Below are 11,222 nucleotides of genomic sequence, written 5' to 3'. Positions count from 1 at the left end.
CAAGTTTTTGTGAGAATATGTTTTCATTCTGTTGGCTGCACAGTTGGCCCGCCATATCTGTAGTTTCCACTTCATGGATCCAGATGGCTGATTGTAAAGGGACTCGAACTTCCTTGGGTTATGTTATCCAGGGTGGGGTGTTCCTGAAACCAACCCCCCGAGGATACTGAGGGATGACTCTATATGTAGGAGTGGAATTGCTGAACCATATAATGCTAACCTTTTGAGGAAACACCATAATTCTCCAAAGAAGCTACACCATTGTCCCTTTCCACTGGCTGCATATGGGGTTTCTCTGCCTCCTGAATGACACTTATTATTGTCCATGTTTTGGTTATAACCATCCTAGTGGGTGTAAAAAGCGATCTCATTTTCATTTTGATTTGGCTAGTGATGATGAGCATCTTTTCATATGCTTATTGGCCATTTGTATATCTATTTAAATCCTTGGCAAATTTAAAAATTGGGTCTATTTTCTTGTATTGTTCAGTTGTAAACATTTGTTATATATCCTGGATAAAACTCTCTTATTAGATACATGCTTTGCAAAATTTTTCTCCTATTCTGCAGATTGTCCTTTCACTTTAGAGTTTTAAACATTAAAAAAAAATTCTTTATAGGGGAGGTAATTAGATGTATTGATTTATTTTATTTTTCTTGCTAAGCACGCACTCTATCACTTGAGATACCCCCTACCACTGTCATTTCACTTTCTTGATGATGTCCTTTGTAAGAAAAATGTTTAATTTAGATGAAGTCCAGTTTATCTGCTTTTTTTTTCCTATCACTTGTGCTCTTGGTATTTTATCTAGGAAACCAAAGCCTATCCTAGGACCACAAAGATTTATACTGTGTCTTCTTTTAGAAAGTTTATAGGTTTAGTTTTTACGTTTCTGTCTGTGATCAATTTTGAATTAATTTTTATTTGTTATTTAAAATATGGGGGTCCAGATTCCAGATTCATTCTTTTCCCTGCAGATACCCTGGTGTCCCTGCACCATTTATTGAATAGACTATATTTTCAATGAAGTGTTGTTGGCACCCTTGTGGAAAACTGAATGTAAATGTAAGATTTTTCCCCCTGGGTTTTTATGGTGTCTCATAGATTTATTAATCCAAACTTATGCCAGTACCATACTGACTTGAGTACTATAGCTTTTTAGTACCCTTTAAAGTGAGTCCTCCATCTTTGCTCTACTTCTTCAAGATTGTTTTGGCTGTCCTGGGCCCCTTGCACTTCCATATGTATTTTGGGATCAGTTTTTCAATTTTTCCAAAGAAGTCAGCCTGAATTTTCATAGGGATTCCACAGAATTTGTAGATCACTTTGGGGAGTCTTAACATTTTTAACAATATTTTCTACCATTCCATGAACATGAGATGTCTTCCATATATGTAGATCTTTTAAATTTTATTTCGGTGATACTTGAAAATGTTCAATGTACAAATTTTGTAAATTTTTGTTAAATGTATCTCTCATTTTATTTTTAATGCTGGTAAATGGAAAGGCTGAGCTTCTTAAGGGTGGGACTATATATCAATTTGTTTATTTCTAGGATTCCCACACAACAAATACTTTAGGTTTATATTTGCTAAATAAATCTATCCACAACTCTTCTGACCCCCGTGTTATAAGAAACCAAGACTCACGTTAAGCTACCTGAACACCTATCTGGAAGTGAGAAATGAGACCCTTGGTTGAGGCTTTGTGCAGTTGATACTGAGAGCTTATTCAGGATGGCTTCATCTTAATTTCTTTTAAACAACCCTTTTGGTGTATTTAGTCATCTACATTAAGAACATGGCCTTTTGATGTGCAGAGGAGCTAAGACTATAATTTTCAAATAATTTCGAGTGAGAGTGTTTTTCTTGAAACCCAATTTGCATCAGTCTTTGAAGATTTATGTTTCAGGAGCTTTGACTAAAGAACACCTGTCTTTATTCAATAACAACAACTAAATGCTCAAGCAACATGTAAGAGTTTGAGCAAACTGCCCCCGCCCCGTAGTGCTGGTTGGCTGCAGCTGTAACTGGAGTCAGCACTTACCTCTCCCAGTACGCTTGTGCTGATCTGCTCAAAGGGGTTCATCCAACAGTTTGTCAGTCTGTTGGACAAAGCCATAAAACATTGATTTAAGGTTGCTGGAATGCAATATATTCTTATTAATATTAAGTAAGCACATATTGAGTGCTTACTGTATGTTGGGAATTGTCCCTCAGCCTCACATGAATATTATTTCTCTTAAAACCTCACAAATTTCCTTGTTATTCACACTTTACAGATAAGGAGACTGAGAATTAGGTCTTCTCTCTTTTGCGGGGAGCTCATTATCAATGACGGGAAGTTGTTAGGAAAAAGATATTGATTCATCCTGAGAAAATATTTTTCTGAGAGTCAACAATGAAGAGGGTGACCACTGAAGAGGGTGATCATTGTTCGATTGAGACGAGCCCCGGGTTGTACGGAGTCAGCATCCCTGTCCTGGGCACGGCACGTGTAGGGCTGCGTGGTGGGTGAGGCGGCGGGGCCGTGCAGAGAAGGCGGATGCCGGGCCATTGGGCTGTGCTCAGGCTGGTGGGGCTTTCTCCTAAGGGCAGTGGACCGTCATTGACAGATTTTAAGTAGGGGAGTGGGGTGCTCTCGTAGATCATTTTTGTCTTGTAGAATGCTTAGAAACATTTAGAAGGCTCGGCAGGAGGTGATGTGATGAGTCAGCGTAGGGTGGCTGCCAGGTGTAGCAGTGTTCAATTTTCCAGTTTTGTGGCTCAGTAGCCGTGTCACTTTGGATGACGCACTCAAGGAAGTGAAACAATTTATCTAATCAATTGAAGCAGTGATGTACCGACTTCCCAGGACTGCTGTGGAGATCCAGTGAGATAACGTGCACACAGTGTGCAGCGTGGCCCCCAGGACAGAGTCAGTGCTGAGTGAGTGCCAGTGAGAACCTGGTAGGTCAGGTGTGGGTGGTGGGACTCGTTGACTGAGGAAATCTGGGCCCTGAATGAGGGGTCCAGCCACATCTGTGAGTGATGGGCCTGAGCTGGGGTAGGGAGGGAGACCTTGTCCCCTGACCAGGGGCCCTGGGCAGGACGGCTATGGGAGGAGAACCGTGAAGTCAGCTCTTTGCAGGTGGAGTTGGAGGTGCCATTGAGACATCTAAGTACAATGTCACGAGCTCAAAGAGGAGGTCTGGGCCCGGGCTGTGCATTTTCCTATAATCTCAATCCCTGAGGATGCCGAGGTTTGATCACTGAACGTGAAGACATACTTTACAGGACAAGTGAATAGTAGTATCATCTCTGTCATCAAAGCTCACGTCTCTTTATTCATCACTCACTTTGTTAATAGGGTACTTACAGAGCTCACTTTACCGCCCTCACTTGGGTTCAGGCTCCACAGTAAAGAGCTGGTGAGCCTCCCTCTTTTCCAGGAGAAGACACATTTAGCTGGTAGCCTTCTGTACCTCGCCAGACTTAGAATTTTAGTTTGTTGTATTAATTCTATTTTCTATTGGCCACGTCCTGACAGGAGAGACGTTTTACCTCATGATCATGTTTCAATTAGCTGTTACTGAGAATTGCTGATCTGATCCATAGTGTATGTATTATATTAATTTTGTACAGTATTTATCATTTTTCTGTCTTTGTTCTTTAATTTTGTATGCCCCTTCAATATTCTATCCTATTTGGGGCGTTATTTTTTTTTAATTAAAAAATGTCTGTCAGCAGTTAAGAAAACAAAAGCAAAGAAAAATGCACATGATACCTAAATTTAGAAAATATCTAGTGTGTTTTCTGTCTCGGCAATGGAGTGTTCTAGAATCTCGTGAAAACCTTCATTACACAAGTTTCTTGAAATGCTGATTAAGAAATAAAACCTTCCTTCCTCATCTTTCAAGCTACACAGCTAATTGTCAAGAAAGTGAGGGGAAATCCTCAGAAGCCAAGACAAACCAGAAAGCAGGGATTCTGGGAGATAAGCGAGCCTTAGAAGCCCTGGGGTGCCGGTTGTCTCCTGAACTGAGTTTTAGTTGCCCTGACAGGAGGGCAGGAGGTTAGCCCGAGTCCTCTCACAATGGGAGTTGTATGGCTGATCATACGTAAGGCCAAGCCCATCCCGAGAAGCCTGGTTTACTAAAGGTTGAACTAGGAAAAAAATCCTCAAGGCAAGAAAGTTAGGAATGTCAATATTTTTGGAAGAGGAGAAAAATAACAAATCCAAAGTAAGGATATAATTTAAAGCTGTTCTGGCATGAGAGTGACCACAAACTCCTGGCAGAAAAGCACAGCTATTCCTGGAATGAGAAGTTGTGTTTTGAATGGATCAGTGAACAGCCATTCCGAAAAAGGCCTCCAGAGTCTTCTGGATCAAGATACTGGACCGCAAACACCTCTCTTCCAAGGGTCATTTAAATAACCAGAAATGTTTTAAAGGAAAGAAGCCACAATCATATTTGTATTTATTGACATTACTATATGCTAGGAATTCAGAGGTAACTATGTGAAGGAAACATAGCATAGAAGCTGTGGATGTGCCTGCACGCGGGACATTTCACAGAAGTAGCCAGAATTGTCTGCAAACAGAAATTCCTGCCAAGGGACTCTGCCCATTCCCAGGGGAAACATTGCTTGCAGACAAGAATGTTTATTAGTTCCTCAAAAGGAACAGGCCTGGCAACAGGAGAGTCTGAGTGTAATTAAGATAAGGAAGCCTTAGATGTAGTGCGCATGCATCAACCTAAAAAATGTTTACTCACTGTGCTTGGCAAGAGTTACTCTTTGTGTAGATGGTATAAAAAATAAAGGAACCCGAATCTCGGGAGACATTTTTCACCACAGCAACTCTGTGATTCATTTCGTCGGCAACAACTATGGAGTTGTCTCCTATTTTATGGACCTTACTTTCTCTTTGGGGAGACAAACTGACATAGTCGGGGAGCTTGGTAGAGGGAGGTGTATGTTGCAATTAGCCAGGAGAGGAGATTAAGAAAGCAGTAAAGGGTGGGTGAACTTTTTAGCTGAGGACAGACAGTCTTGTTCAGTTGGCTTTTAATTGCAGGCTCAATGAGTAGTCACTGGAGGGAATAGATCTTACGGAGGATGGACTTAGCTCAGGCCTCTTTAGAATGGACAAGTGAACCTGGAGAAAGACAGTCAAATCTGTGCAGACATTGAAGTCCACTTGAACGTGCTGTATCCCTGAGCCAAAGATCGGACAATTAGAAAGAACTTCTTGAGGACAGAGGAGTGGTTTTTAAGGTTCTCCAAGAATGAATCCCAGGGAACCGAGATGGCCAGTTGTCAAACTGTGACTTTGCTCTTTGGACGGTGTATCCACCAAGGTTATTGGCATTTTATGGGTTTCCATTTCTCGTTAATACATGTCAGGTGATGAGGACGTGGACACACGTGTTTGACACCTTGTCGAGGTGACTTTGGGTTTCTGCCTAGAAGCACGGGCACAGCTGCGGCTGCGTCATACATCTTGCCGCCCATCCCGCTCCCCGGCTCCGTGATCACTGCAGAGTCGTCCCTTGTTAACCTGTCCATCTCCTCTGTGACATCATAACCCATGAAAAGACCGGAGCGTATTAACATGGCTTTCTTAAAGTCAAAGGAACAGATCTAATATGGGGTCAGATTTGTTCTTTCCTATTTCAGTAGTGCCATGGAGAAGGAAGTTTGGGCAGCTTTTTGTAGGGTCCTGGAGAATTTCCCTCTCAGCGTCTGGGGGCCTCTATTGAAAACCCTTCATAGCTGTCTGGCGTGCTGTAAAACCACTCCGCCTATTTTGCCCTGAAGATGTGTTCTTTTTATAACTAATCTCTACTCCTTGGAAAACAACTCAATAAAAACTCAGTTGGTTTTCCACCAGCCATGGGCAGGGGTGAGGGATAGCATGTTACTATTTTATAAAAAAAAAAAAAAAAAAAAAAAAAAAAAAATAATAATAATAATAATAATAATAATAATAATTATAAAAGAAGTTTTAAAACAGCACTGGGCACATAGGAGAGAGTCAATAAATGCTTCCTGGCTGAAATCAAAAGTGATGGCTCAGTGATTCCATGGCTGCTGTATTTGCTGAGCTTGTTACTCTTTTGCTCCATTACACTTTTTTTAAACTGAAAAAGAAATACATGCATATGGTTAAAAACAATTCAAACAGCACAAAAATACACAAGTGAAAGAAGTTTTCCCTCATCCTCTGTTCTTCCAGCCCTCCCTGGAGATGCCACTGTTTACTATCCTTTGTGTGCTTTTTCCAGATATGTTATGCACATTCCCACCTATGTATGTAAATTCCTTTTAAGTTCTAGTTATTTCTAACTTAAAGGGATTTAAATCCTCAAGTGGCTTCTGCCTCGGTAATAGAAAAGAACAAATCTGACTCCATATTAGATCTGTTCCTTTGACTTTAACCCTTTGCTCTGTCTCCTAGGCTTCATCTTGCTTGTAAAACAATGTTGCCTAGAGCCTGAAATATACAGAAGAGCCTATTCTGAAGGCTCTGACCTTAAAGGATATTTAACGCTTTTTCATTCATAAAATGATAACAAGTTGCAGAATAGAAAATAACTTTTGTTTTGTTGGAGGTTTACAGAGATTTGACCCAGGCAGATAGCTGAAAGAACAAAGGATTCTAACAACAAGGAATTCCTACACCGAGAAGTTTGCAACAACCAAGCACATAGGAAATGAGCCTGAATTCTGACTTGGGGAGATGGTTTTCCAGGACATTAGTTTGCCATCTATCTCTACAGAAACTTGGTATTCCATGCCCCAGCAGCAGGTCTCCCAACTTATTGGCCTGTCCTTCACTGAGGAGAATGAATTTGGACTCGGTAACACTCCTATCTACCTAGCAAGCTGGGCACTGGAACTGAGGACAGCTCTCCCACACCCAGGAACCTACTATTAGCCCTTGATGGTTCCACTAGGGTTAGGTGTGTTTTACCCAGGAGGGATGGGACTATGCACCAACACTCAGGCAGTCTGCTCTGTGGGGCTCTGAACTTGTACCTCCCGCTCCCCTCAAGGCCAACACCTGGGACAGTGGAGCTAAGGCAGAGATCGTGCCTGCCAGTTTCCCAGCCTGTAAAAGGGGAATATGTAAACTTCCCAAGGTAGTTCTGAGAGACAACACCTGCGGGTGTTTGGTTCCCAGAGCAACAGGAAACCCAGCTCCACGTGAGGACAGAGTGTGATCCCCGTAGGGGTTCTGCAGAGGCATCGGCTGGAGGGCTGGACAAGGGAGGTAAAACTTGAGCTGCGGGCCTTGAAGGGTTAGAGAAAGGTACAGAGGCAGGACTGCCGCCTCCTTCGGGGTGCCCCAGAAGTAAAGCTTTTTCTCTACATCTCCGCTACTCCCCTCCCATCTCCAGATCCCTACCTACTCTCTGCTCCTCCATCTGTCTCCCTCCACTTTTCCCCTCCTCTCCTCCTCCCCCATCTTCTCCCTCCCTCGATGCCCCAGCCTATCACAGAACCAAGAGAGGATCTCTGGCCCTCCTGCGCATGCACGGTCGGTGCCAGCTGGACCGCGGGTTGGAAGCTCCAGCTCCGAGCTGGGAATCGGCCCCAAAGTCTTCTCAGCTCTGTCGCTCGGTAGGCCTTTGGCTCCTGCCCGAGGCCGGGGCCTCTGGCTGTGGAAGTGCAAGGTGGGGGGCTCCCGGGAAAGGGGTCAGGCGGCTGCGGGAGGGCGGTCCGCGTGTCAAAGCCCGCGAGGGCGCGAGTCAGCGTGTGTTCAGCTGAATTGCTCGGGCCAGGCCCCTCTGTCCGCGCCACCTGCCCCGGCGCCCCGGCCACAGCTGTCCAGGGCCAGGTGTGCACCTGCTGCCTCTCGCCCCAGCCGGGCTCCCCTCAGTCCGCGGCTGGCGACCCCTTCCCCTCTCCCGCCCGTGAGTCCTCTCCTCCCGGGCTTCCTCTCCTCGGCCGCAGGCCCATCCCTGCCCCTGGGCGGGCTGTGTCCCGGGCGGGCAGGGTCTGCGGACCCGGACTGGGGCGGGCGGCTGGGGCTGCGGCTGGCCTCCAAGCGGGGCTGCAGCCCGCGTCCCTCCCCCCCCTTTCCCTGCCCGCGACTCTGCGGCTGCCCTCCTCTCCCTTTCCCGCTCCCTGAGGACAAGCTCAGCGGCATGCGCACTGCTCCCCAGGCTTAGAGCCTCTGGCTGTAAAGCCCAGTTTCTCCTTGTGGAGTCTGGAAAAGTGAGCGCCAGTGCTGAGCGAGTTTCCGTCTCCCCCCTCAGTGTTTCTGCCCCAGGTAAGTACCTTGAACTATTTCAGGTGTTATGATGGCGGTGCTTGTTGATGTCACGTGTTTTTACAGTGAGAGGGATTACAGTGTTGAAAGCACGGCTTGGTTCAGTTAAAAATGAGCTGAAGGCATGAGGCTGTGACATGCTCCTTCCTTCCCTCTCCCAGGGTGAAACGTGTGACTGTTGATTTTAAAAACATAGTTACAGTCCCTAACTAGCCCAGCCCAGCTAGTGTGTGTTAACAGGAACAGCACCACCAGAGGCGTTGGAGACCCAGGGACATTGCAGTCCTAAAAAGCTCCTGGCACAGTTTGTTTTGTTTTGGTTTTTTGTTTTTCTTAAATTGTGGGGTAGACTAGTTGTATAGAGGGAAAAATAATTGTCAAGAAATATTTTTTTCATATAACAGCTTTATTGTGATATTGTTCACACACCATGAAGTCCACCCATTTAAATGGTACAATTCAGTAACTTTTAGCATATTCACAGTGGTGCAACCATTATTATTCCAGAACGTTTTCATCACTTCAGAAAGAACAGTGGAAATGAATGACCTATCCACCCCTCCCCAGTGGTGGTTCTAAAGAAGTTTCTTGACTTTTCCTGACCATAAATTAACTTGTTACATTCCATGAAAATCTGGTAGGAATTCTAATCAGAATTGCATTGAATCTGTCTATCAAAACAGGAAGAATAAATGTCTTTATGACATAAACTTCTTCTACCCATGAATATATCTGGGACCCTATCTTTTCATCTCTCCAGAGCCTGGCCCATGGGAAGTCCTCACTAATTGTTGGGCTTGTGAATGATGAGATTCTATACATCGTTAGTTGCCACTGTAGCCTTTCACAGAAGAGAAAAGTAACCTCAGTGAAGCCAAGTGACTGATGGTCAGAAAGAGTGACAGTCAGTGCTGGAGTGATCCAGTGGACTTGGTGCTTGTAACCAGAATTCTCCACCACCTACAGCTAAGGGGATAAAAGTGTTCATTTATTTTATCTTAATGGCGTTGATTTTATTTATACTTATTTTTTAAAATTATTTTTATTGAAGTGTAGTCAATTTACAATGTTAGTTTCAGGTGTACAGTAGAGATTCAGTTATAAACATATGCATATGTATATACATATGTTTTAGATTGTTTTTAGCACAACTCATTACAAGAAATTGAATATAGTTCCCTGTGCTATATAGTAGGTCCTTGTCATTTATTTTATATTTATTAATGTGTATCTGTTAATCCCCCCTTTCCTGCCTACTAACCACAGTTTGCTTTCTATATCCATGAGTCCATTTCTAGCATCATCGTTTTTCCTAGTAACATATGCTGGTTGACTGCTTTCAGCTTCAGTAATTCCATCTTATCTGTGGGCACTTTTCTTCTGGTGGGCCTTTATGTGGTTTGCACACGTGATAATAGAGATTTGTACTTGGGAGAACTCCAGGTCTCGTGTAGTCCCTGGAACAGAGTGCCCACTGAGTTGATGCTTGAACTGGGAAAAAAGCAGAGTAAATGTTGGAATTTGCACTATGGTTGAGACTTCCAGGTTTCTATAACCTGTTTAGCCCACCTTAATATTGGCTGCACCCATACTGGGTAATTTGGTGGAATTTCATGGTATGGTGTTGTAGAGACAGGGCCTTGTATGCTTCTTCTCTTTCCTTTTTCTAACACTCATTCTCCTGGGTCTCCCAGATCCTCCCCCAGCAGTGCCCAGTGCTGGCTTGATGCTGCGCTGAAGCAATATTTGTTAATAAGGCCCTTTCCTCATCTCTTCTGAACTTCCGTTTCTTTCTCTGCACAATGAGGGCTTAGACTAGATAAGTGCTTTTCAGTTTCTTTTAAAGCCATGTTTCCTTTGAGAAACAGAAAATGCAAATCTCTCCTCCCATCCCAACCCTTTAGATTTTGATATGTCCTCCATGGAGTGACATAGCTCTTTGTGGAAAATTGAAGTTATTGTGATTCCAGGTGGCACAGAAAAGACTCTTCAGAAATTTATTGCAGGGAGAGGGCAGGAAAGGGGCAGCATGTCACACTTTCTATTGTGAGCACTGGAGCAGGGGCTTGGGTTTAAATACGGTGTCTGATGTGGCCTCTCTCTAATCTTGTACAATATGATAAACTTCTCTACCTCAGTTTCTTAATGTGTCAAGTTGGGGTGATAATATTTTAGGGCTTTTGTGAAACATTATACACATAAGCCATCTGTGTCTCGGTAGAAACAAGACCTGCTAGGGAGTCAGGGATTTCTTTAAAAAAAATCTTGTCCATAGCACTCTGTCGGTGTGTATTTTGAATTACCTGGAGGGTGAGGGTTGAGTCTAAAGTCCATCGTGGGACAGGTGTCCCATAGTTCTCTGTGCCTCAGATTGCCCCCTCCTCCCCAGTCCTCTTCCTCAGTCCAGGATGAAGTTCCCTAGTAGATTTACACAGAGGTCTTGTGGAAATGGCTTTTCATTTTATTGTTTCACCAAGGAGGGCTGCCATCATGATCTCTGTGGTCAGGTTTTGTTGACCTGAAGGCTATGCAATTGGGGGTTTCTATTAAATAAAAAAAATATTACAAATACAAAATTAGAACAAGGGTGGTGACAGGGGCTATTGGAAGTGGGGATCATTAGCTTTGTTAGCTTCAGGTGCAGTGGCCTCTGGCCACGAGGACCCATCCTCGTGCTCTGAAGTTGGAGGGATTAGTGGGTTCAGTGGGAATGTTAACTGAGTGTATCTCATGGGCTACACATTGTCGTACTTGTACTGTGTGTTCCTTATTTGAGACAATGAGCTCATTTAACCTCAATAGCCTCTTTAAAATATTAGACTTTTTATTTTGAGATGTAATGTAGGTTCCCCTGTACTTGTAGGAGATAATATGCAGAGGGCCTATGGACCCTTTGCCCAAATTTCCTTAATGGTTCCATCTTGCAGAGTTGTGGTACAATTCATTACTGACTCACTAACCC

The sequence above is a fragment of the Camelus bactrianus genome, chromosome 22 (genome assembly GCF_048773025.1).
Source record: "Camelus bactrianus isolate YW-2024 breed Bactrian camel chromosome 22, ASM4877302v1, whole genome shotgun sequence".
Taxonomy (NCBI): domain Eukaryota; kingdom Metazoa; phylum Chordata; class Mammalia; order Artiodactyla; family Camelidae; genus Camelus; species Camelus bactrianus.
The sequence above is the reverse complement of the archived record's forward strand: the minus strand, read 5'-3'. Positions refer to the sequence as shown.